General features: G+C 46.6%; 1 protein-coding gene across 1 annotated transcript in view; it reads right to left on the bottom strand.

Annotated features, from left to right (window-relative positions):
• Positions 1-27,493, bottom strand: part of IMPG2 (interphotoreceptor matrix proteoglycan 2) — a 904,006-nt gene that overhangs the window by 169,346 nt on the left and 707,167 nt on the right. The gene's annotated exons all lie outside the window — the stretch shown is intronic.

Below are 27,493 nucleotides of genomic sequence, written 5' to 3'. Positions count from 1 at the left end.
GGCAACCTCCCTGAATGGAGTGACGCCCCGAACATCCGTGACAGACGGGGGACCACCAGAGGAGAGAATGTTGAGTAGTATTCTAGTGGGAAGCCGTCCAGTCCCGGTGCTTTATTCCGGGACATGGCGCGTATCGCTTGGGTGATGTCAGAGGGAATTATCCTGGCGTCCAGTGTGCGCTTGTCGTCATCCGATATCGTGGGCAGCGTCAGAGGGTCTAAAAAATGATCCACGGGGAACAGTAGGCCGGGGCTTCGTACACTCGCGTATAATGACGTTGGAAAGCCAGGAGAATCTCGGCTTGTGATTGCACTAATACACCCTCCGGGTTGATAATGTCTGTGATTGGCTTGATTTTGGTGTCCTGCTTTGCCATCCAGGCCAGAAGCACCCCGGTTTTGTCTCTGTCTTTGTGCACCCTGGAGGCGTATGCCCTGAAATTGTACTTTCGGAGGTCAGCGCAGGCAGTCTGATATTCCGTTTTAGCCTCTGCCGTGAGCACGACGTGTTCCTCCGAGTCGTCAGGCCGTTTAGTGAGAGCAGCTAGAGCTTGCTCCGCTGTTAAGAGCGTCCGTTCTAAGGCGCGGCGGACCCCCACTATCTGTTTGATGCATTCCCCCCTCGCCACCACCTTATACGCGTCCCACTCCACTAGTGCCGATGACGCTGTGTTCTCGTTGTGCGCAAAGTAATCGCGTATGCTGGTTTTGTGTGCGTCCCTGAAAACCGGGTCCGTTAGACAGTCTCTGGGGAGGCGCCAGGTGGGGACCGGTGGATGCGGGGGGCGCCAGGTAAGACATATAATGTGGGCGTCGTGATCTGAGAGGATCCGTCCCAGATAATCCGCAGATGTAATCTTAGGGAGGATCGGAGCAGAGCAGAGGAAACGGTCTAGGCGGACTCGAAGGTTGTGTAGAATCGAGTGGAAGGAGTAGATGCGAGCGGAAGGAGTAGATGCGAGCCAGTGGGTGTAGGTGTCGCCATGCGTCAGTGAGCGCCCAGTGTGTGGTCCATGTCCTGAAGAGGGCTGCCTGCCGGGGGGCCGGGGAGTGTGTGGGGGGAGGGTGTGAGCGGTCCAGCGAGGGGTCTAGTGTGCAGTTAAAGTCGCCTCCTAACACCCACGGGACTGTGGTGAACTGGGCTAGTACGCCCGTAAGGTGATCTCAGAACTGGTCCTGATCCGTATTAGGGGCGTAAATGCTGCCAAGGAGTACCCCTTGCCCATCAAGAATACCCTCCAGAAGCGCGTATCTGCACTCGCTGTCTACTACGCGCCGGAGCGCCCGGAAGGGAGTACCTGGCCTCACCCAGATTAATGCGCCGCGCGGGAACGCTGAATATTGTGTGGCACAGATGGTCCCTCGCCATTTGGCTTGTAGGCGATTGAGTTCAGCAGCGTTAATGTGCGTCTCTTGTAGAAACGCTATACCGGCTGCCATGCGCGGTATGTAGGAGTACACAGAGTAGCGCTTGCTGGGTGTGTGTAGGCCCCGTACGTTTAGTGTAAGGATATTAATGTCTGAGTGGGGGACTGCCATTCCTAGGGTGATGTGGTTGGGGAAGGGGCTCCTCTACAGTTCCCGTGGGCCGCCCGTGTGTGTGTGTCGTATGTGTTCCTGCGCGCCAAGCTTCCTCAAACGTGGGGGGGGGACTGGGGGGGTTAACAGCAACTAGAACTTCGGGTGGGCAACTGTCCCAATACTGAGGATACGTCACTGGGGGTGGCATATCCAAACTAGTATCCCACTAGGGGAGAAAATCAACAGAAATTTGCGGGGGTGGCAGCATGTGTCGCTGCTGGGCCTGTGTGCGGGTCGGGCTCTAGTAGGAGAAGTGTCTATCGCTCGCTGGCGCTTACAGTTATCCGGTAGAGTAGTCTAGGCTTCTAGACGTCGCGCACTACAACAGGCAATCATAAAAAGGATATGTCAGTTGACAGTTCAGCTGTTCACGAGGAGGCGGCAGGCTGGCTGGCCAGGGCAGCGTCCAATGTGTGTGCCACAATAAGGGGGGAGGATATTGGGCCAAATCCCGACATAGTTCCATCACTGTCCCGGTCTTTCTCTGGGGTGAACAGGTGTGGCTGACCTTCCAGGTCTGAAGCTGGGGGTGACGAATGTAGTCCGGTGGCCGCCCGTAGGGCGTCTCGTCGTTCCTGCATGATTTGTGTGAGATCGGGTGAGCCCGCCGGGGAGGACGCCTGGCTCTTGGGGTGGCCAGATCGCACATGGCTTGCGCCCCGTCTCCTGGATCGTCTGGAGTCATTGTTGTGTGTCTTCTGGGGTCCGGGTTTAGGGATCAGCGGGCAATGAAATTCGGTCCAATCCTGCGCGTCCGCCGCCGTGTCGAAGAAGAGGGCTTTCCCTTTGTGGATCACCTTAAGGCGGGCAGGGAACAGCAGGGAATATTGAAGATCGTTTGCGCGGAGGCGCCTCTTGACTTCCAGAAACGTGGATCGTCGCTGTTGGACCTCTCGGGCATAGTCCGGGAACACCATAACGTGTTGGTCTTCCACCTGCAGGGGGCCCGCCGTCCGGGCCGCGCGAAGTACCGCATCCCGATCTCGGAAGTGTAGGAACTTGGCTAGCATGGGCCGGGGGGGAAGACCAGGCTTGGGTGCCCGGGCCGGGACCCTGTGGGCCCTTTCGATGGAGAAGTACGGCGATCGGTCGCAGTCTGGGGTGAACGATTTAGTCCAGGATTCCATGTAGGTTAGAGGGTCCGAGTTTTCAATCCCCTCCGGCAGGCCCAGTACGCGAATGTTACAGCGTCTCGAGCGTCCCTCCAAATCCACTGCGCGTTCCTCCAGGGTCGTCACGCGGCGCAGGATCTCCCGCATATCTGCTTCCTGCGATTTCACCGCTGGTTGTAATTCAGTCACGATCCGCTCACCCTCCTTCACCCTGTCCGCCAGTTTACGGTGTTCATCTCGGATTAGGCTAATGTCTGTCGTCAGGGTGCCCAATCTCTCTTCCATCGAGAGGCGAGACATTTCTATTGCCGCCAACACCTGGTCCAGCTTCGCTGATAGCGTAGGGTCGGCGTGCGACGCATTGGTCTGTGTCCATGCCCTCGTCTGTGGCATCTTCTCGACAGCTGTTTCCGGGACTGCCATCGTCTGGGTGGCCCTCGGCTTCCCCATGGGTGCTGCTAGAAGGAAGAGGGGGGTTTCCCCCTGGTCGTCGTGTGTCTCGAGGGCGGTAGGTCGTCGCCACGCAGTATCGCCGGGTGAGCGGCAGTTGAGTGCCGGTCAGCTCCTTCGGTCCCCTCCGGGTCCAAGGCGAGGCTCGTTCCACCTCGGGGGGCCCTCTACCAGGGGTGTCAGGGGTGGTTTGCGGTTGCCGGGGCCGGTGGTTCCGACTGCGTGGGGGTCCTCTCTTCTCCGTGGGGTGGGGCCCAGTACCCGCGTTGACCGGCAGGGCAGGGTCGGGTGGCGTGGGCCAGGGGGCCGTTGGTATTGTCTTTGGTGCAAGTAGGGTGCTCCTGTCCTTAGAGCGAGGTTCGCGGCTGTCCCCGGCGTTAGGTCTTCATGGGCGCCATGTTAGGGTCAGGCACTCTGGTCCACCGGGCATTTGGTAGAGGTGAATGCGTCTCGGGCACCCTGGCCGGGTGGCGGCATGTTCAGTGGCTATCCACGAGGTCGGACGTGAGAAGGGGGCCCACCAGGGCGCCGGCGTGAGATCTTCGGGGAGGGGGTGGGACAGAACAGCACTCACGGCCCTCGATAATGGTGGCAGGCTTCTGAAGTGCCCAGCTCCGTGTAGGCGGCGCGCTCCTTACAGTCCGCGGTGGCAAGCTGTCCGGTTTTGGAGGCCGATCAGGCTCTTGGCGGGGAAGTAGCTCTGAGGTGCCGGAGCCCCGGGGTGGCTGCCGCCATCTTGTGAGCCAGGGCTCCGGGATGGAGGAGGGCGCCGCTCGGTGTCACCGCCTTCGCAGGATGTCTCCCAGTCGTCGGCCGGCCGTGTCCACCGGGCCGCTGTTTAGGGATCCAGTGTCCGGGGGCTCAAGGGTCCGAGGCTGGGGTGCCGCAGGTAAGATCTCCGGGGGGGGGGATGGGAGAGACCAACACTCACCGCCCACGATGAGGGTGTCGGGCATCCGGGGTGGTCAGCTCCGTGCCGGTGGTGCGCTCGCCGGCCCCTCGCGGTCTGTGGCGGCAGGCTGTCCAAGTCTGGGAGCTGATCAGGCTTCTGGCGGGGATTCAGCTTCGGTGTATCGGAGCCCCGGGGCGGCGGCCGCCATCTTGTGTGTCGGGGCTCCGGAGCGTAGAGAGGCGCTGTGCAGCATATACCCCCGTGGGCTAATGTCGTCCCTCTTGCAGGCTCTCCCGTAGCTATCGCTGGTAGCGTCTTCTGGGGCCGCCATCCAGGAAGCCGGGCTTCGGTGGCTCACAGGTCCGCAGGGTTAGGTAGCGTCCGCCATTTTCAGGGTCGGCGTCCCTCGGTCCCGGCAGGAGACAGTCCGGCTTGCGCTGTCCGTCTGCAGTAGTTACTGGTCACTCGAGGGGTGCCCCAGTTTGCGGGGGCATCCCGGGTGTTGTTTCGGGTAAGTTGAGGCTCCCGGCGATCTCGGGAACTGGGCAAGATGCTAGCCCGATCGCGGAGCCTCAGCAGGACACAGCCGCCATTGTGGCTTGCTAAGCCACGCCCCCTAAATAGCACCTACTTGGACCAATTAATGGTGTTTCTGGATACTCAACCTAAAATCTCACAAATATTTAATAGCACCTAGGAGATGTCAGATACAGCAGCACATCATCTGCATATAGGGAGATGCGGTCTTCCCAGTTTAGTGTCCATTTGAGCCCACAAATCATAGGCTTCCACCTGATCCATGCCGCCAGTGGTTCCAACACAAGTGCGAAGAGCAGCGGGGATAATGGACACCCTTGGCGCATTCCACATGTCAGCGGGAAGTCTCTAGATATATGGCCATTGGCCACTACATGTGCTAGGGGTTTAGTGTATAATAGTCATATCCACGCACAGAACTTCGGGCCAAAGCCTAAGTGTCTAAGGACAGCAACAAGATATGGCCACTCCACCATGTCGAATGCCTTTCTGTTGTAAATCAACGGCGATTAGGTTAGGCATTAGCAGAAGACATGCCTCGTTTGACCATTATCGTGACAAATGTGCCGACTCCATTTTACATTTGCAGGAGCCATTTTGTATGATATACATAGCACATGACAAGCACATGGCATAGTCCTATCTTCTTGTTAACGCGCCTGAAGTCTGCCCGGCAATAAGCTATTTTTAGTAATCCCCGCTTCCAGCATGTCCAGACATGCGCAGTAGGGTCAATGACCGTTACTAATTGGTTCCAGATAGGAATGTGTTTACCAGTTACCGAAGATTGTTAACCCGCCCATCTATCTATTGTGCCTTCCAAAATGTCCTTGTATGGTCATGAAACTGCTCTTGTCTTCTGTACCGCCTTCTTTTGAGCCCCCTCATTGTGTATAAAAGGGGCCATGTGCTTAGGTTCGGTGTGCTACTCGATACAATACTGAAGGGTATTGTGTGGATTGTTGTACCACCTTTAAAGGCTTAATAAACTTTGCTTTTGTATTTTCCAGTTTCATTGCCAACTTCTTCCTATGGTCTGACGAACCCCTTGCACTAAGTAGGCCTAGCTGAGGTTTGCTTACAACAAATTGGCGACCAACGTAGGGCTCATCAGCAACTTGGATGCCCGAAGCAGTGGTCGTGACGAAGGATTGGAATCTCGCTGCGGACGCGTACGCATGCCAGAGGAGACCCGAGTCTTGGCATCCAAGGCGTTTTTTCCTTTCTTTCCGATCTGACCATCCAGGTGGTGCCGGTCCTCGACTGAGATCTCTTCTGTTGGCTTGCCGTGCAGTGGCCGTTTGGTCGAATTTAGAACTTGGCAGTCGGAATCTGGACGCCGTGTGATTGGTAAGAACCATTGTACGGTACTTGCTGTGGGTTTGGAAGCCTGGGAGTGGGTAGGCAGTTTTAGGATACGCTTGCTGTGGCAATTTTGGTTTGGAATGACTAGTCAATGATGTGTATGTGTATGTGAAATATATGTGTTGCAACACATATAGGCAGGTAATGAGGAGATTTTTCTCCACAATGCGATTTTGATTTGAACGGCACAATGTATTACACATACCTTAAGTGCTACTTTGATTATAATACTGCATATTTTGCACTATTTTTGGCATGCCTGTTTTTAGCGCACTTCGTAGGTTGTGCTGCTTTTGTGGAAATAACCGGGTAAGTCTTGAGGAATCGCATCCGGCTCCCCCAGAGGGTAAGCCTCATCGAGAGATGTATTTAAAATATGGTCTTTCTTCTATAATGTACAGCACATTGTGGAGGAAATACACGCGAATGGATCCTGAGTTATGTTGGACGAAGTATGGGTCGTTTGATATGCGAAAAATTGAGTATGTGAAACATGTCTTGTCTAGATTTTCGCTTAAACATACACTATTTGAGAGTGTGCGAATGTGGGTGAAAGAAGTACGTGAGCACGAGAAAAGTGAGCAAGCGCTGATTGAGGAAGAACAACGGAAGAATGTGTATGAAAAAGTGCAAGAATTAAGAAAGAAGGAGGCGAAAGAGTTGGAAGAAAGACAGGAGAAGGAGCGTAGATTATAGATATCTGGCCAATATGCTGTTCGACAACCTCTTTATCCTGTCCTTAATAAACCGCAATATTTCTTTGTTAGATCGTTCTCCGCCTCTGTATGTCGTTCCGTCCGCTCCATCCGGCGAAGATGAGGATTCCAGGGCAGATTCAACGAAACGAGATACCCGCTCCATGATACCGGTCGATCGTGCGGTTGAACTTAGAAAGTTTGCTCGACCGTCACTTAAGGATACTGTTGTTGTTTCTGATATATTAGAGACTTTAAAGGGATGGCAAGACAGAGAGCAGATATATTTTACTGAACATTTTGCAGAAGAAGTTGTTGACATGTTTCGAAAAGTTTCTGATGTTCTTGAACCTGATGATGTAGCAAACGATTGTAAGCAATTACATAAGGGTCTTTTTACTCTTTCCCAGGTGACTGATACGATCAGGTGGCTGGTTAAACTTCGAAATGAGGCGCTTCGGCTACGGGAGGAGAAACGGAAAGCTAGAACAGACGAACGATCGGGATTGGTCGACGGGAAACAATCAGCTATTTTTGAAACAGATAAGACCGCGATAGTGCATGCAAAGCCTATGCGAGAGGCAGCGCCTTTATATGTTCCTCCTAAAGGAATGGCTACAAGTGACGATAAATATTCTGTAGATGCTGAAGGGTATTTTATTTATAATTGGGTATATACTCCCTGGAATAGAGCAGATGCTATGGCACTTAAAGCTGCATTGCATGATCCGCGTAAAAATCCTGCCGCTTTCTATGAGGAAGTTGAGGGAGCCTTAAATTCTTGTACCATGACCTTAGCCGATATTGATTTATTTTTCGGACTAATACTGCCGCCTGATATGTGGAGATCCGTGCGTAAAATCGATGATCGTGCAGCGTATGGGGCGTTATGGAAAGATATAGAGAGGGAAGATGAGGCCAGGGAACCAGCGAAGAAGCCATGTCAGTTGATTTTAGATCTTCCCGGTGCAATATTAGCTAAGTTAAAAATGATTATCCCCCCTAAAAAGATTGATTGGACTATTTTAGCATCTTGTAAGCAAAAGACAGATGAATCAGTTTCAGATTTCTCACACGTTTTGAAGAAGCTTTTCATGATTTCAGTGGCCAGTCGCTAACGGAAGATACAGGCCGACACTTGTTTGTAGATAAGTATGTTACGAATCTATTACCAGGAGTGGCTAGCCGTTTGAAAGCTAGCGAAAGCTCTTGGACCACCTCTTCTCCGGCATCCGTCCAGACGATGGCTCAATATTGCGAGCGTCAGGAACTAGAAGCGAAGGGTAATGAAGATAAAAAGTCTAAAGAATTAAAAACAAAGGTTATGTTATCTCAGGTTTATGGTCCACCTCTTCGAGGTAGCGATAGAGGCGGACGGGGATTTTCTAATTCCTCTTATACCTGTCCCTCTTTGGTCGTTGATCAATGTGCGTATTGTAGGAAATTTGGTCATTGGGCAGATGAGTTTCCATTGTTGCGCTCACAGCGCTATGTTCGTGGCCGAGGATCCATGAGGAACCGCTCGGGGAACTCAGGACCCAGAGGTGCCATGAATGATCGTGCTAGTTTTGATTCTAATGTGCGGGTGCAAAACGGGTTCAATACTTTTGATAGGCGCAACCAATACCAGATGTCTGATTATGTGCAGCCTGAGTTGCATGATTCTGTTTATGCATAGGATTGCGTAGGATGGGGTAAGGAATCAGTTGAAGTTCCATTAGATCAGAGGGGTCCTTATGTTACAGCACATGTTTTGGGTTCTACTGATCAGTTTCTGGTTGATACAGGAGCTACTCGTAGCGCTTTTTCTAAACAATTGGTTCCAAGGGCTCCGCTGTCTGGCTTAACGATTATATCGATAGGGTTTGATGGAACACCTTCCCTTAGCCCATTGTCACAACCACTTGCATTTCATGTTGATAAATTTGCTGCTCCATGCCCGTTTTTGCTTTTCCCAAATACACCAGATAATATTGTGGGTCTTGATATGCTCAAGTTTTTCAGAGCCACAATAAGATGTTCCCCTGAAGGAGTGCGAGTGATTTTGAATGACAATTATCCAGTAACAGACAGAGTTTGTATTATTCAAGAGGATGCTGCATTAGCCTCCCTACCTGAAACTCTATGGGCTACTTCGTATACCGATGTGGATCAGATGGTTATTCCACCAGTGCACAATAGCGTAAAGGAGGGAGCTGTGTTGCCACGCCTGCCTCAATATCGAATTTCACAGGAGGGTGAGGAAGCACTCATATGAATTTTACAGGATCTCATTAAAGTTGGAGTTGTTGAGGAAGTTCCATTTAACGTTTGTAACAGTCCGATCCTCCCAATTTTAAAGCTGACTGAGGACCAGACAAAGGGTCGTATTGATTTGCAGGATACGCCCCTTCCAGATGTAGATGGAGAACTGTGGGTCGATGGGTCTTATCTGAAGTTACCGTATGGTACAACTTCAGCTGCATATGCAATTACTATGCTTCACATGATAGTAGAGACAGCTCCTATACCACAGAAGTCAGCTCAAGCAGCAGAACTAATAGCTTTGACACGAGCGTGTGAACTTAGTACAGGATTGTGTGTGAATATTTATACAGATAGCTGCTATACTTTTGGAGTGGGGCATGACTTTGGCCTGCTCTGGAAGGAAAGAGGCTTTCTGACATCACACGGGATGCACATAATGCACGGAGAACTAGTGCATAATCTTTTGACTGCATTAACATATCCAAAGAAAGTAGTTATAGTGAAATGTAGTGCGCATAAAAAGGTGACAGATAAGGTGGGACAAGGAAAGGCTTTTGTAGATCGAGTGGCAAGTGAAACTGCGATGCAGCCTGACGCTACTTTTATGTATGTAGTGAAGTCACAAGCTGAGCGGTGGCGCGATGCTAGGAAGGAAGTACTAGAGATACAGAGGACCGCTTCTGACAAAGAACGAGAGCAATGGTCCAGGGATGGAGAGTTGGATGACGAAGGTTGTTGGCGAAACAAGCAGATGGATAGATGGAAGTTGCCTTTAGCTTTTGTACAACCTATGGTTCAGATGGCACATAGGCTAGCACATGTTGGAGCTTCAGCAATAGTGAAATTGCTTACACAAGTTTGGGAGCATCCAGAACTTGCTAGCACAGCTAAGAAAGTAGTACAGTCCTGTATGATCTGCCTGCGATTTAATCCTGGAAAAGGGACACGAACTCCATCAGGAGGATTTGCTACACCGACTGCACCTTTTGAAGTTTTGCAGATGGATTATATTCAGCTTGAACGCTGTAATAATCTAAAGTATGTCTTAGTGGTGGTATGTGCCTTCAGTAAATAGATTGAGGTGTACCCCACAAAGGACAATACTGCAATTACTACGGCAAAAGTGCTTTTGAAGGAATTCTTTCCTCGCTATGGTGTTTGTAAATTTTTGTGGAGTGATAACGGACCTCATTTTGTAGGAGACGTTATAAAATATGTCCTGAAAGGATTAGGAATCAAACAGAAGTTTCATGCAGTGTTCCACCCACAATCAGCAGGATTGGTGGAAAGATACAATGCTACTCTGAAACTGAAATTAGCTAAAATACAGGCTTCTACTTCTCTGAATTGGCCAGATGCATTGTCACTGGCATTGTTGTCAATTAGATCAGTGCCTCATTCTCGAACAGGTCTCACACCCTATAAGGTCCTATTTGGTAGGCCCATGAATATCTGGGGAATTCCTAAACCGAGTTCTGTGTATGATGTACCTTGTGTCTTAATGAATGACTATTTGGCACAACTGACTGATAACTTAGTTTCTATTCATCAACAGGTTCGAGAAGCACTTCCTGACAGATTCACAGGTGAGGGCCACAACCTCCGGCCTGGTGAATTCGTTCTTCTAAAATCCTTTGAGAGGTCGAGCAGTTTGGAGCCAAGGTGGCGTGGGCCAGAGCAGGTGCTACTTGCCACGAGAACAGCAGTTCGAGTCACGAATCGGAAAAATTAGGTCCATTGTCGCCGAGTACTTCCAACTTTGGTGGAGCCTGCTGTGTTGACCGACCATCGAGAGGTTCTGACTGCGGAAAGAGGCCGTGCTGTGACACCTGACGGATCTGAGGAGTTCTTCCCGGACCAGACAATCCCTGGATCAACAATATATAATTTGAGACCAAGAGAGAGATCTGCAGCATTTGTGAAAGTTGTCTGAGCATTCCCTGGGTCAGTGAAACAGAGAGCCGATGTGGCAAGGGGGGGATCAGCCCTGCATTAGAGTAGTGACACTCGTCTTGGCCCGTGATGAAGAAATCAGCGGCTACCCAGGGGTAAGAGCTCTGACAACTACTTTAGTTTCAGGAAGATTTGTTTTGTGTTGTGACTAAAATGGAAAAGAAGAAGAAGATTTTTTGTGCTGTAGGGTTCATTGTTGCTGATTGCGGCAACAATAACATGGTCTGTTGAGGAGACAACTCCTGCTCGTGAGTTGTTTGTTGTTACTACACCTACACCAGAGGAGCATTATTTCTTTACGCTCCCATATCAAGAATTGAAACATCGACAATCTTATCTCAATAATGCCTTCATTCAAATGCTACATCATACCCACGAACGCTACAAACTGTTGGATTTGTGGGATGATGCCTGCACATCAAAAGAAAGGAGGTACACCGTTCATACCTCTCCTTTTTAGCATAATGGCTCTTGTCGAGCCTCGTATATTTTGCTCTTTGTGACCAGGAAGCCTACAGTGGGCAGACTGCTTTTTCGGTTAAATAAAGAGTGCCATCAGGACAAAGATGGGTATCCCCAGGTGAATGGAACTAAATGGGAGTGGGAGGAATATCGACCGGACAATATTTCAACGCCATATATCTTCACCAACACAAGAGACTCATCCAATGCCGAACATTTTGTTATTTTTGTTACTTAAACACAAGCGGAACTATGTGTACCGAGCACTGGACATATCCCTGTGGGGGTCAGTGAATGTATTACTGAATTGAACATAGATGGCTTAAATAATAGTATCTTTTTAGCTTCACACAATACTTAATTTGTGTGCGGAAATCGTGTATATTATCGACTGCCAGCCGGTTGGACCGGTATCTGTTATGTGTCATTTTTGTTGCCCCCTGTATTTCTGGCACCTCCATTGTATCATCGAAATCTTAAATTGTTCAACAATATTACTGTGAATAGATACAAGAGAACTTTGACTACTGATAGTATTGATCAAACCGACACTAGCCTACAACAGTATGTAGATTTTAATTTAGGATTTTTCTCTTTCGTGGGTGCTGCATTAAACAGCAGAAAGGTGCGACGATTGACTGGAGTAGTGGAAGCTGTAACAGATCAAACAGCTGTAGCGTTAGGAAACATCACTGAAGAATTGCAAATTACTAGAATTGTAGCTTTGCAGAATAGAATGGTGTTGGACGTTATGCTAGCAGATAGAGGTGGTGCATGTCGTGTTATAGGTAGTAGCTCCTGTATGTTCATACCTGACCACACCCCATCAGTGTACAAAGCGATTAATAAACTTCATAAAATCGCTGCAGACCTTCACACAGAAAATGGTACAGGGACTTTTACAGGGTGGCTTTGGACTCTAATATCTGCCTGGGCTGGAAAATATTAACAGCTTTATGTATACTAATTGAAATAATGTTTACTTGTTGTATATGTATTCAGTGTAGTCGATGATATGTTCTATGTGTGTTACTGCTTGTATACCGACTAAAAGCAATATTCCAGAAGGCAAAATGCTGAATGACTTCAAATAGGAGATACCTAGTATGATGGCCATTGATGTAAGAGATGAGTACCTAGCTTTTCTCAGGAAGTTGAATGTCTTCAGCTAATGCTGAAAGGGTCATCTGTTGTATATCAACAGCGATTAGGTTAAGCATTAGCAGAAGACATGCCTCGTTTGATCATTATCGTGACAAATGTGCCGACTCCATTTTGTATTTGCAGCGGCCATTTTGTATGCCATACATTACCATGTGCTCGTCATGTGCTTTGTCCTATCTTCTTGTTAACTGCGCCTGAAGTCTGCCCGGCAACAGGCAATTTTTAGTAATCCCCGCTTCCAGCATGTCCAGACATGCGCAGTAGGGTCAATGATCGTTACTAATTGGTTCCAGATAGGAATGTGTTTACCAGTTACCGAAGATTGTTAACTCTGCCCATCTATCGATTGTGCCTTGCAAAATGTCCTTGTATGGTCATGAAACTGCTCTTGTCTTCTGGCCCGCCTTCTTTTGAGGCCCCTCATTGTGTATAAAAGGGGCCATGTGCTTAGGTTCGGTGTGCTACTCGATACAATACTGAAGGGTATTATGTGGATTGTAGTACCACCTTTAAAGGTTTAATAAACTTTGCTTTTGTATTTTCCAGTTTCATTGCCAACTTCTTCCTATGGTCTGAGGATTCTGTGCAGAGAAGGGTGAACCCCTTGCACTAAGTAGGCCTAGCTGAGGTTTGCTTACAACAATCCGTGCATCAAGGGTAAGGATAACCGCTGGTTCCTGAATATAGGACATTCGAGCCAACACTCCATGTAGCCGCTGCAAATTGAGAGCCGTGCTCCTATTAGGCATGACCCCAGATTGATCCGGGTGAATTAGGGTCGTAAGATGTGGGGTCAACCGTGTTGCCAAAAGTTTGGATAAGATTTTGGCTTCAGCATTAATCAACGATATCGGATGGTAGGAGGCGCATTCTTTGGGGGGTTTACGGGGTTTGGGGATCGTCACAATAGTGGCCATTCGCTGATTTTGTGGAAGCTCCCCTGCCTCTAATCTCTCAAGATACATGTTTAAAAGATAAGGGGCAGTCGTAGTGGCAGTCTATTTATATAGTTCAATGGGTAAACCATTAGGTCCCACCACTTTTCCCTATTGCAGGGAGCCGATAGCCACCTGCACTTCTTCAACCGAATGATCGGCTTCCAGGGTCTGGGGATAATCTGTCTCTTTAGTCGTCTGTGACGCGTATACCCGCTCTTAATACCCGGCCAATGTATTTACTATTACTTCCGGCGCAGTCACCAAGGAGCCATCCGGCATCCTTAACTGTGCTATTGTTCTTTGCACTCGCTCCTTTTGATCAAGTCAGGCTAAGAGTTTACTAGCCTTATCACCTATCTCATATATCGTATGTCGCATAGCTTGCATCCGAGTCCTAGTCACCTCTAGCTGGTATTCCCTAAATGCACATTGTTTAGCACGCAAGGTTCGGGATGTGTCTAGTGACGGGTTCTGTGCGTATTGGTCAGTAGCATTACTCAGTTCGGATTCTATAGTGTCTAGCTCAGCTTGTTTCTCCCTCTTATGACCTACAATAGAGGAAATGGCCCGACCACGGACCACCGTTTTATATTCTTCCCAAAGAATACTAGGGGACTGGACTGAGGAATTGTTTTCTTGAAAGTAATGACGCGTCTTTTGAAATTTTAGAGATATGCAAATACCCTGGTTATACGGGGTAGACTCGCCTCCTTGCTTTATGATGGTTTGTGTATGTTAACATTAATGGTGAGTGACCCAAAATACCCCTAGGACGGCTCTCAACATCCACCACATTCGTGAGACCGTCCGCGGTTGTGAAAAAAAAGTTGATGCGAGAGAGGCTATTATCTACCCCCGACTGAAAAGTGTACTGCCGTGCTTCTGGATGTCTGTAGCTCCACACATCGGAAAGCGCGAGGGCATCCAGAAATCCCTCCATGCGAGTAGTGCCCGCCGCATTCTACCTGGGGGGATATCGATCTCTGGTTCCATGAATGACAGCATTAAAGTCCCCACCCATCAGTATCATACCTGCAGGGAGACCTAATAGAAACGCGCTAAGCGCTGGGAGGGCCATTGAATGAAGGGCCGTAGGGATGTATACTGACACTATATTGAACAGTTTCCCTTCCTGGTCATCCGTTCGAGTATGCGTTATTATTAGGGGACACTGTTTATGCACTAAAATACCAACACCCCGTGAACCAAAAGAGAACTCAGAATGCACCACCATTCGAAAACCCAGGCGGTCCATAGCCCTACAAGCTGAGCCCACCAAGTGCGTCTCTTACAGCAGGGTCACTGCCAGTGCACACCTCCTTGAGTATTGTAAAACCAGACCCCTCTTTATCTTATCTCCCATTCTATGAACGTTCCATGTGAGCAGCGATAAAGGGGTGATCGGGGACACCAGGGGCATCTGCGAATTAGACTCTTGATGTGCTTGTATCATCCCTTTCCATCATGAGCAACCTGCATTGTCTCAGGATCATTTGCATAGTGCAACCAGAAAATTGTTTTAATAACATACCTGAAGTGTGCCATGTTCGCCCTTACAATCATTTCAACCAAGAACAGAAAATACCAACGTAACAGTCCCCACACTCCCACCCACCTCCCCACCTCCCACCTCGCCTGATACAAATATCTAAATGTGAAGGAATGGTCGTCATGGGGTCATTTTCGGCGTGCATGAATGGAGACAGTTGGCATGGGTCTTTCTGTTGTAAAAAATACCTTAGCCAATGTGCCTGTACTTGCATATGCATCATAATTTGGTTAGCCCCAAAAAGTAATAAAAACCACAAAAAACTAAGACTGAAAACAACCCCCCTCTACCACTCCCCTCCCTGCTTCCCTGCCAGACGAACCCCCAACTATCCGCCCCCCCACCATAGCAGAGTGCTTCAATCCCATTAACAGTGCTTGAGTGTGGGGGGAGAAGTCTGTGGAGCTCCGCAGTCCATCCCCTCCTCAAAGACAGATTAGCAACAAGGGCGCGCTGCATAAAATCGTTCAATCCTGCTGCTCCGGTGCTTGGCCCACCACCAACAAGTGGGAGGAGCACGTTATTTGCACCTCGGCCATGCATTAGATTCTCCCCTCATGTGCGGCTAAGCCGCCAAGACATCTCTCTGTTCAGGCGTGTCCCGATAGTGCAAGGTCGCCGTTCTTCAGTCTCCGTTCTCCGTCCGTTACATATGTTCCTCCTCTTGTTCCCGTCTGTGTTCCATGGAGTCGCCTTCTTCTCTGAGCTGATGCTGTCCTCTCTCCGTTTGCCTGGATCCCTCCACTCATCGCCAACCCTCGAGCCAGTAGTGCGTTTCATCTGGTGTCTCAAAAAAACAGGTTTTGCCATCCGCCACTACACGCAGCTTCGCCGGAAACAGCATGGAGTATGGTAGTTCCCTGCGTCTAAGTTCATTCTTTATCTCCAAGAAGCACCTCCGACGCTTAGTTACTGCCGCAGTGTAATCTGGGAAGAAGGACACCACTGAGTTTTGGATGCGCAGTGGTGGAGCCACTCTCGCTGTTTGCAGTATAACATGCTTGTCGCAGGAATTGAAAATAAGAACCAAGACAGGTCTAGGGGGAGCCCCAGGCTTGGGCCCACCCCCCCCCGGCACTCTGTGTGCCCTCTCCACAGAGAAGAAATTCGAAGGTCCTCTGGGTTGAAGTCTAGTTTATATGAGATTCTCAATATAAAGATCCATGGCTTGACTCCCTTCACTTTCGGGAATACCCGTAATTCTGACGTTGTTGCGCCCAGAGCGCCCTTCCTGGTCGTCCAGCTTCTCCGCCATAAGTCTATTTTCTGCTTCCAAATGACTGGCCCTTTGGAGCAGTGAGGTGGTGTCCTTTGACAGTGATTTTGTCACTTGTTCAACCTCCGTGACCCTGGAAGTCATCTTTTGAAAGTCTGCTCCCAGGAAGGAGACATCAGTGGAAATGGATCCCACCGTTGACTGTACATTCGTGAGAGCCGACATGATATCCTCCAACGTCACTTTTGTCGCTCCCTCCAGGTCAGAGTCTTTGTCCGATAGGACTTTGCGCTCAGGCAGAGCTGGAAAGTCTTTGTTATAGGTGTATTTATCCAGCTTTACTTGTGAGTTCGTGCGTGGGCCCCAATCCCCCACCTTTGCCTGATGAGTGATGCGCCGGTTGATAATCGGCGCCGCCTGCTGCGGGATCACACTCCATGTGCGGCCTGTCAATTTTCCCGCCGCGCTCATGACTTGAAGATTGTGGGGCCTTGGACCGTTGATGCGCAGCCAATAAAGGTGCACTGCAGCACCAGTGACAAACTTTCACTCTGCGCGCCCTCTTTCAGTCTCTCGGGGTCGTCAGTTATTGGGCCTGTGCTTAGCCGCAGCCGTGGCCCTAGGCTATGTCCTGTTCATAAGTAATATAGCCGCAGTTGCCGTAAATAGAAACGATTCGGGCCCTGAGTCAAAGTTTGTATCCACCTGCTCCTTCAAGTTAAGCACTCTCCGGTCCAGTAAGGACCTTCCGGAGCGCTGCTCTGTGCCCCAGGTCACTTATGATAGTGTTGACACTGTAATCTGTCGCCTCTGCAAGGTTCGCGGTGGAAGGCGCTATTGGGTCATGTAGGCCGCTCTCTGCACCAGTGTGCAACAAACTGTTAACACCGGCTCACAGTCGGGTCGCGCAAGTCTCAAGGTGAGCAGTCCCACACCGTTGCCTCCGATTACAGACTCTTGTGCAGGCCGCCCTCTCCTCTATTTCTTTCATAGGCATGTCTGCTCCAATTCAGGGCCCGAACCAGCCCCGTGGGTGCCCCACCAGTTCCGCAGACAGTGTGTGCCCCGGGGAAGGAAGAATGAATCACTGGGTACGTACGCTGGGAACAGACATATTCTGTTCTCGATACCCGCAGTCCGCCAAAGCGCCCGCCTCACTTTCCGCTACCCTCCAGCTCACACTCACGCCCTCCGGCCTTGGCTTCACAACAGTCCCCGGCTTCAGCTGCAAGTCCAGGCCTTACTCCTCCCTAAAACCCTCTCTTTTAGTACTGAATATTCCTACATTTCCAGTCACTCACCCTTATCCCTCCCACATCTACTAAGATGTGTGTGGCGATATCTGGACATAAATGATAGGAGAGGTAGCAGCATTGACCTATGCATATAGGCTAGTGAATAGCATTTTGTAGTATGTTCGTAGTACTACTGTAATACTACTAAGCATACTACAAAATGCAGTTTGGGAATTGGCCCCTTTATATGTGCTTCATTGGTGATTATATATATATATATATATATATATTTTTTTTTTTTACAGAGTTTTATATAGCGCAAACCTGACCTGAATTGGGTATCAGAGCGATTTACATAGCACCAGTTGCATTATATGAGGACACATTCATTTTTTTTGGTTAGGCACGGGGAGATTAAGTGATTTGCCTAAAAACACTGGATGTTCAGCGTCATTGCCGAGGCTCGAACCCAGTTCCCCAGATTCGAGGTTGACCACCCTATCCGTTAGGCCAACTCCTCTCCCCAATGGTCAACAATCAGTGTCTGTGATGGATTCAGGTTAAGTGCTGAAGAACGTTAGTAGGCTGGCTGGATTCCTTGCAGAGGCTGGTTAAAGAGCTTGTGGAGTTAAATGTTTGCTATTTTGCGCAGCCTCCCTTGGGGATAGAGAGACGCCCAAGTCTATGACTGGAAGGATAAAGAAAGCGCCATAGACTGAAACTCTTCACCTGAAGCCCTGTGTTGATGTGCGGTTCCTGTCTAGGCATTCAATGATTTGTGGCAGTAAATTGATTCACATAGGTATACAGTGCTTACTGATGATCCTCCACTATATCATGGTTTGAGAAGACTCCTTTCTGCTTGAGTGGTTTTTAAAACCATAAATGTATTTGCTGAACTGAAGTTTATTCCCTGGATTATTTCCTGGGAAATTTGTCTGTCAGATCAGTATTGCTAACTTAGACATAAGATTATCAGACTTTATAGAGGGGCTATTAGACAGATATACCCTAAATGTTGTGATTGTCTACATTTCGAATAGTGAAGCATGTAGAGGGAACTTGCTAATAAAGGTGTCTACGACATGTTTCTCCAATGAGTAGGTCAGGAGCTACTGCTAACTCTTAAGCTACTTATGAGTAACTCTCCTGTGTGCTGCCCAGCCTATGAAATAACACGCTTTTGATCGGTTGAATGACCAAATCCAAAAGTGTGTTTTTAAAACAAAATGTGTTTATTTTCAAATTCATAAGCTGAAGTTTTTAGAAAATGGTTGAATATCTCAAATATATTTAAAGCTCATCATATTTGAGTAATAAATCATGCTGAGTTGGAGAGACGTATTACTAATATTAATAACTGATGCCTTATTATATTACCAGAGGCATTCCACACTGACAAACCCGTTTTTACATTATTGCTCGAAACTCCTAATAAACTGAGATGATCAGTCCTGGAATCCTACATTTAATGGTCTCTAAAGTAATCTCGTCTGACGTGTCACTGTTACAACCCTAATAATAATAGTAGCTTGGGATGATTTTCATTCAACATAAGTAGCTCTTAGTACAGAAAAGTTAGGAGACTTAAGTAAGATGAATACTTTATTGGAAGCGCCAGAGATAACGTTGGTATTCCTACTGCAGCCAACATACAACGCACAGCAGGTGAACACAGCTATGTCTTAGAGCATAGCAACGCGAGAACTATACATAGAAAATTATATTTAAAGCACTAAAACGCATATTTACATTTTACCAAATTAAGAATACAACAAGACTCCTGGTCTACAACAGCTGAAGAGAAAATTTGCCAAAGCTTTTGTGCATTTAAAGAATGAATACAATGGGAATCGCTAAATTTGCACAGGATTAAAAAGAATGCATCTTGTGTTTGCCTGAGTGATGTGCGTTTCAGGGAGAAATGATCAGGCCGTGATTAGGTCTTATAGCAATTTATCAATTTCTGAACACCGACTGCACCATTAAAATATCAAACCTTTGTTATTGTTGGAGAAATGTCACTCAATGTACAAGCAGCCACACTTTCAAGTCTCCCTCATCCTCCTTTGCCCACACTTCAGCATAGCCAGCTTGGAGCACAGACTACTGAATGTGGCAAGGGGGTAACATAAAGCCCTTCATTCTGTTTACTTAAACCAACTTATTGTTACGCAGTTTGCTCAGAGGCATAGTAAGCATGTCTTGGGCACACATATAAGGAAGCAAAAGGGCCATTTGTGCCTCAGGTATACAGTAAAAGACTGTGATGATCGGGGTGCAGGGGGCTCTTCACACCCCTAGACTTCAGTGACACTACAGCTGCTGCACTTATGGTCGCTATAGGTTTTCAAGTTCCTCATTTTACCTGACTTTCCCTCTCTTCTCTCTATTTCTTCCTCCGTCGCTCATCCCTTCCGGTCTCTCACTCTTTTTACCCTTCTCCTTCTCATCTCACTCCCATAAACCCTCTGCTTTCATTCGCTCCACCTTTCTTCTTTCTCCTAAATCCCCCGTAATCTCTCCCTTCTAATGTGTCCAACCATTCTCTCCCTCTCCATCCCTCAATTTACCTGTTTTCTCTGTCTATATCTTATTTCTCTCATCTCTATAACTTATCTTTTGTTTTTTTACCTACTTTGATCTCCTGCCTCAAATTCTTTCCCTGGTATCCTTATTTCTGGCACTTTTTCTCTTCCTCTTCCATTTTGCTCCTCCTTATTTCCTTTTCCTCTTCTGCCATCTCTTCCTTTCTTTTCTTTCTCCCATTCATTTTCTTTAATTCATTTAATCTCTCTTCTTCGTTTCTCCCTTATGCTCTCTTCCCTATTCCCTCCACTGACTCACTTCCCCAAAAGTAAAGACAATGCCGGTCCCACACAGCTATCGGTGGTGCAACTGATGCATTAGCATTGTGGCCCTGTTTTGTACACATTGGATTTGAGATTACTGGTTACCTATTCTGAATGATTTCAACACAGAGCCTATGTCCTTAATTTTGCCACAACAGTTTCTTCAGCCCTCTATTTAAAATACAAAATGTTTATTAAGTTCTAAACAGCATACACAGATAATACTGTTGCAATTAGACATGTCATTGCATTAACATCACTCAACCCACATTCTTTCCTTCACCACAGTTGCATTCACAATTCCATATCCACCATTCCTCACACAAAACCCTTAGTAAAAAATCCAGAAGCTCAACCCAACAGGTCTCTTTCAACTTCCATTTTCCTACCATTCACAATTACCAGGCCTTTTCAAACCATATTGTCCACTGCCCTCTTCCATGGGACCCAGATCTTATCGAACTTGCAAGGACAGCCTCTGGCCCAATAGACCACCTCTCCAGCTCTCATGCACCAGTGTAGCTTGAAGATCCATTCAGGCAACGTCGGTGTCATTGATATCCCCCAGTATTGCATTATGTCTCTCCTTGCCACCATCAGTGCCACATTGCAAAAGAGGAGTGCATACCAGTCCAGTCTGCCCCCCAAATGCCCAGTGTTATGAGTTGGGGTGAGCATTAAAGAGTAGTCCAAGACAGAGAAAATCTTGCCTTGAACAGACGCCGAATATACCCTAAAGCCCGTGCACTACCTGACCCCCATGGAGGTCTGGCAGAGAGTGGTTACCCTGCCCATCCCCTACAGATGACCAGGATATTCCCCCAGATCCGTGCCCCTCCTATCTGCATAGGCCGACTGTTCCTGTGGTGTTGTGAATGCCCAGTCATTGATAAACAACAACTGGGCCACCCAACGTATAGCCTCAAGTTTGGGAGCACCATATCCCATCAACAGGCTTCGTGTCAAGGCAGAAAGCGCAATCCTAGGCAGGCCCTCATCCCACAGCAACAGTCTAGTTCCCGCGTACACATCCTGGAAAAACTTACCTGGGACCTCAATGGAGCATTCTGCAAGATGAATAGAAACAGGGACAGATATATCATCTTATACAGGTCAGTTCGACCCAACATGGGGATGGGAGCTTTCACCGGTGATACACCGCTCCCTTATAGTCATACAGAATCCACTCTAGAGTCTCCTGCAGGAACAGGTCCATCTTGTGGTCACATAAATGCCCAGGTAATTGAAGCCTTTCCATTCCCATTTCCGAGGACTTTCCCAGGTACTGGTAGGTACCAGTCCATTATCATCTCGGATCCATATCGCGAGGGGTTCTATCATAAGGCGATTAAAGGTGAGAAGAGAGGCATCTCTTCCAGGTACCCCTTCCCAACCAGAACTCCCTTGACCTCGCACCGATGACCCTCATCCGGGCCAGAGGCTCCCGATACAATAACCTGACCTAGCCCAGGAATGATGGATAGAAGCCCATCTTCTATGAGACAGTCATCTGTTATGGCCACTCCATGGAGTCAAATGCCTTCTCAGCATCCAGCGACAGTAATATTGCAGATTCCCTTATTTGGTCTTTGCACACTAGACTGACAAATAGGCACCTCAAGTTATGTCCTATCACTCTATATGGCATAAAGCAGACTTATCTGAGGCTACCATGGTATCCATGATGGAGCAAGGTTTCATACGTAAAAAGACTTGTTCGGATTCAATCCTCTCTAAATAATATGTAATCTATTAATAAACATGTTTTATCTTACTAATAATTGCACTTTATGACATTTTAGTATCTAGGGGAAGCCGCACTCACGTGGTATGACGTACGTATGCTTTGGTGGGAATTTCTTGCAGCTGTGCACTTGTATTAAAGATGGCCGCTTCATGTTTCACATACTAAAGCACCTGCTGCTGCTTTAACTAAACCGTGTTCGTTCTACTTAACTATTAACGCTATAGTTAAAATAAAACCATGGGAATAGAGTAGAGATAAGTGGTATACAGTACATTAATTTATTTCCACATTTTAACCCCTTCCATGCTCATGATGAGCTCAGCTCGTCATGAAGCACACTGGAGCTGTGCTTATGACAAGGTGAGCTCGTCATGAAATAATGCCTTTCGAGCTTTTCCAGCACAGGAAGGGAAAAGCCATAGCATGTAAGGTGTTAATATGTTTCTTTTTAACTTTGCTGCTAGTTCGTATTTGGGCCTGAAGGGGGTTTCTGAACTCCATCTTGAAAGAGCTGCGTCTGCGCAGAGGAACTCTAAATCTCTGAAGCATTGGCATTGAAACGCAGCCAAGTCCTGACTTACTCACAATATTCATGAGAAGATGAACATTTGACCCCACGAGAGGAAAACAACTTACAAAATAGTTATAACAATGTACAAATTGAAACTAATATTGCTGGGTGGAATAAAATTCATGGGAAAGTAAATTATGGGCAGGAACGTTGATCTAAATTATTGAGAAGAGATGATATCATACTGGTATGGTGTGATGACCTCTCCTCGCCTTTCTGACCAATCAAATCAAAGGAATACACACATTTGCAACACTGGGGGGTGGCACATTGCCTTGGAAACTGGTATAACTAAGGTAGGGTTAGTTAGTTAGGTCAGCTACTCGGACACGTCAGACGAAACTGTCACTGACCCAACGTATCCTGTAGGAGATCGAGAGCAGAGGTGCTGGCAATCACTTGGTCGGAAGAATCGATAATTGCTGAGAGGGGAGAAGAATTGATAACCCAATCGGGGTCCGACTGTTAGCCACAGAAAGGAGTGTGATGCGGGTGTTGCACTTAGCTGAGGGTACCTGTCAAGACCTGTATCTGTCCTGTACTGATCCTCACCTGTTCTGAGCTGCACCTGTCCTGTCCTGTTGGCACCTGAATCGCCGGGAGCCCTGTTTTATTTGCCCCAGCCCGTGGCCAGGGTTGGTATTCATACCATTCTAGGTAAATATAAATCTGTGTGGGTATGTCCTTGTATCGTTTTCCCTTTCTCACCCTTCCCAGGTTTCAATGCCTAAAAGAAATTTCATAATATTTCTACATATCATTGCATTAGTTAATATTTTCAACATTGAAAAGGCTTTAACTGCGCTTGTATGGACTCTGACATTTAAGACTTTACATAGATAAAGAGTTGAAACATTTCCTAAGTCTGTGGTTATTTTATGAAGGTAAATGTTATTATCTACCTATTATGCTAACTCCCTTTTCGATCCCTTAGGACTTTTAAATACAGGTGACAAGGATTGGTAAGTCAATATGTACATGTATAAGTCCTAAAGTGAATAAAATCCTGATAGGCAAGAGAGTAAAGCAGGGTTACCTGTTCACAGGGTGTATGTTTATGGGCCTTGGTGAGTATGGTAATTGAGCAGGTAACTCCACGCGCCATCATCCACCACTCCTATTAGTCTATTTGCCAATCCCATTGCCAGATTTTTTGTCTCTATATTAAGAAGAAAGACCAGCCTACATGAAGCAACATTTTCTGACAGTTCCCCAGTTGTGAATGACGACAATATCTGCCTGTCTCAGGTCCCTGGGTAAAATTAATTCTCTCCTTGACCTTCAGAAATATGGAACATAGGGGACCCACAATCTGGGATTTTACGTCTTTAAAGAATTGCAGTGGGAACCCATTCGGACATGAGGACTTTCGACCCTTAAGTTGGGATATAATTTCACAGAGCCAGTTCTCTGTGATATCAGCCTCCAATGTCCAACAGGTCTCTCCAATTTGGGGAATGGGAAGGTCTCCAAGGAAGCCTGTCAAGCACACCTGATCCTCTTCCAGTCTCAAAAGATAGACACTAGCTAGGTAGCTAGGTAATCTGCTCAGTCTCACCCAGGGCTTCAACCATGTACCAGCCCTTTTCGTGGCTTCCGCGTAAATCCACATCTGGCCCTCCTCTTTATGGGGCAACAAAGCCAGCAATGTCTTGGCCTTGTTGACTACTCTGTACAGTCTACCTTGTTTATTTCTGTTTTGTGTCCTCACCTCCTGGTGGGCCAGGGCATTGTATTCTTCACTTAATGTAACAAAGTGCTGCCTAAGGTCCCCATTGGAGCACACAATATTTTCCGTTTTGGCCTGCACCAAGTGGGATTTCAATTCACTGCACTCTTTCTCTGTCTCTCACCTCCTTGATCTTCCCCGTGACATGGCCAAATCAAGGTACCGCTCAAACTGTTTTGTAGGCTTCCCGAACAATAGTGGTGTACTCCATTGTTCTGGTGTTTTCCTCAAAATTGTAATCTGTTGCCCAGTCCGGATCACTGACAGAATATGGATAGCCCCAATATCGACCTGCAAGAATATCGAGTACAGAATATCGATGGACAGAACATTGACATCCTATCTCTACAAAGGTAAGTGCAAAAATATTGAAACCAAAATATCGTTTAAAATATCGTTTTTTTTCAATATAATATGAAAATAATTAAATAATAAAAATAATTAATAAAAACATATAATTATTTTAAAAAGTTAAAAATGATAAATAATGTAAAAAAATAAACATACATATTAAAGAGTATATATATATATATATATATATATATATATTACCATGCTTTTTAATTATAACATGTTAGAAACATAATAAAAATTATAAATGCATATATATATATATATATATATATATATATATATATATATATATATATATATATATATATATATATATATATATAACCTACTGGCGGTCGCCAGTAGGTATATATAGTTAGGATTTTTTCCCTATGGGATTTTTGAAAATTCTATGTCTAATAACTTTGGCGTTTGTGGACGGAATCGGCTGAAATTTTCAGGAAAATGGCACATTTTGTTTCTGAGCAGCCCCTGAAAATTTGGGGGGGGTTCGTCAAGGGGGGGGACTAGAAAAAAGGGGGGGTCCCAAAACGCATTTTTCCAATGTTAATTTCCATAGGGCGGTTGGCCTCACTTTTAACCCGAACGGCTGAATGGATTTGCACGAAACTTGGCAAAATTGTAGGGACTGTTAGCCCGATGTGCCTTTGCTAGGTCTCAATATATGTGCTCCAGTGGATTTTGAGAAATTAACGTTCAAAAAAAGATATATATCTGTAAGCGCGCTCTGGGCTGCGCTCCGGTTCGCGTACTTGACGCGTAACGGAACTTCGCGAAGCGAAGCTGATTGGCTCTTCGGTGTCTGTCAACATTCTAAACAGTCCGGAGTGGCCACCATCTTGTCTCTCGGTAGGATCGAGAGACAAGAGGAGGCCAAAACAAAGGGGGAAATTACCATAAGGGGGCATAGTAGATCCTCCTTGACCCCCTAGGTTTTATGTGGAGGTTTTAAAAGGGCCCGGCAGGGCAAAAAAAAAAATATATATTTTTTTTTTTGCGTGGGGAGCGTCCGGTTCGTGAACCGGGGAGCGTCCGGTTCGTGAACCGGGAAGCGTTCTGGGGAGCGTACTATAAGGAAAAAAGAATGATAGACTTTTCAAATACTGTATGTTAATTGATTGTTGGTTTTGTTGATTATTTTTTAATTTCTTTATTTTTTAAGCAATTATTTATTATTGTGTTTCAAAATTTAATAAACTTTCTAACATTTCACTGTCTGAAATGTCATTATTTTCATTGAACATAGTTTGTACTTTCTGAGGGTGTAAAATGTCCTCATTTTGAGGGAGGTCATCTACTGCTTGCACACATTGCAGTAGTTCTTGGTCCCAAGTTTCATCCATAAATTCAATATAATTTGGATCAATTATTTCTTGGCTGCTCTCTTGTGTTCGCCTTCCATTTTGCCTGAAATTTGGATAAAAAAAATATATATTAGTAGAGATAGGGCACTGTTGGGAATAATTTTAGATAGGCAGTTTTTATCAGTGAATTTATCTTTGGGCAGTGTATAGTATCAGAGTGGAAGTAGGGATATAAAAAAGTGTATGTGATTTAACGTAAGTAAATTCATAATTATACAAGAGAAGCCTAACTCCATCCATAACTATAACAGAGAAGTCTATCTAAATCTATAACTACTACAGAGGGATAGTATATAACTATCAGAAAAAAGTTTACCATATTAACTTATAGTGCACAATATACTTCAGTTTTAAAAATAACAACTTACCTTTACAAAGAAGTTGAAGTGATTAGTGAAAATCCAATTGAAATGTACAACAAGAAGTAGTAGTCAAAATGGCTGTGTTTCCTTCTCTTCCTTTATATATATTCAGGTATATAACCAATCAAATGTCAGGTAATAAAAGTAGAAAATGAAAGTAACATTTTCATTGGTTGTCAATTCCAACACTTCCGATGTGTTTTGTGAAGTAATTTACCTCACGGTATTTAGAGAGGTCTACAGGCTAAATGGCTAAATGGAATTTCAATCAAATTTGTGAAAATGAAAGGGATTGGTATGTAGTATGAGCTAATGTATATTTGGTGAGAGTGTCTCCAGTCGTTTTTCTGTAAATTACTTTCCCACCTTTTTTATTGGACCGCTTCCCGGGAAGCGTCCCGGTTCGCGAACCAGCAGGGTTACGGGAGTCCACCATTTTGTGTCTCGGTCGAATTGAGATTCAAGATGGAGGGCAAGTAATGTTCTGAATGGGTAGAAGGGGGCACGGTAGACTTATCTTGACCCCCTAGGTTTTCTGAGGGTGGCTGAGGAGGCTTATATGTGCGAAAAAAAATTTTTTTAATGAAATTCCGCGAGGTTAGCTTTCGGTTCGGCTGCTTTACATCCTCATTCTACTGTCCCCGCTCCGTCCCCTCCCCTGTCTGCCGTGTGCATTTCTCCTCCCCCCCCCCTCACAGTAACGTCACTCACACACGCAACGCCACTCACACATGCAATGCCATTCACACACGCAACGCCACTCACACACACAACGCCACTCACACACACAACGTCACTCACACACACTACGCCATTCACACACGCAATTCATCCACGCAATGCCACTAATCCACGCAATGCCACTCATCCACGCAACACCAATAATCCACACAACGCCAATTATCCACGCAATGCCTCTCATCCACACAACGCCACTCATCCATTTGCAAAACCAAAAGAACAAACTCTTCTATTGTGAAACCTATTGCATTTTCAATGCTTGATTCTTTCACTTCCTTATGTATTTTGTTTTCCACAATTATATCTTCTTCCTTCTTTTCTTCTGTAAATAAATCTATTAAACACCATTTCTGGTTTAGTCCCTATAGCTGTCTTTCT

The sequence above is a fragment of the Lissotriton vulgaris genome, chromosome 8 (genome assembly GCF_964263255.1).
Source record: "Lissotriton vulgaris chromosome 8, aLisVul1.2, whole genome shotgun sequence".
Lineage (NCBI taxonomy): Eukaryota > Metazoa > Chordata > Amphibia > Caudata > Salamandridae > Lissotriton > Lissotriton vulgaris.
The sequence above is the reverse complement of the archived record's forward strand: the minus strand, read 5'-3'. Positions and strand labels throughout refer to the sequence as shown.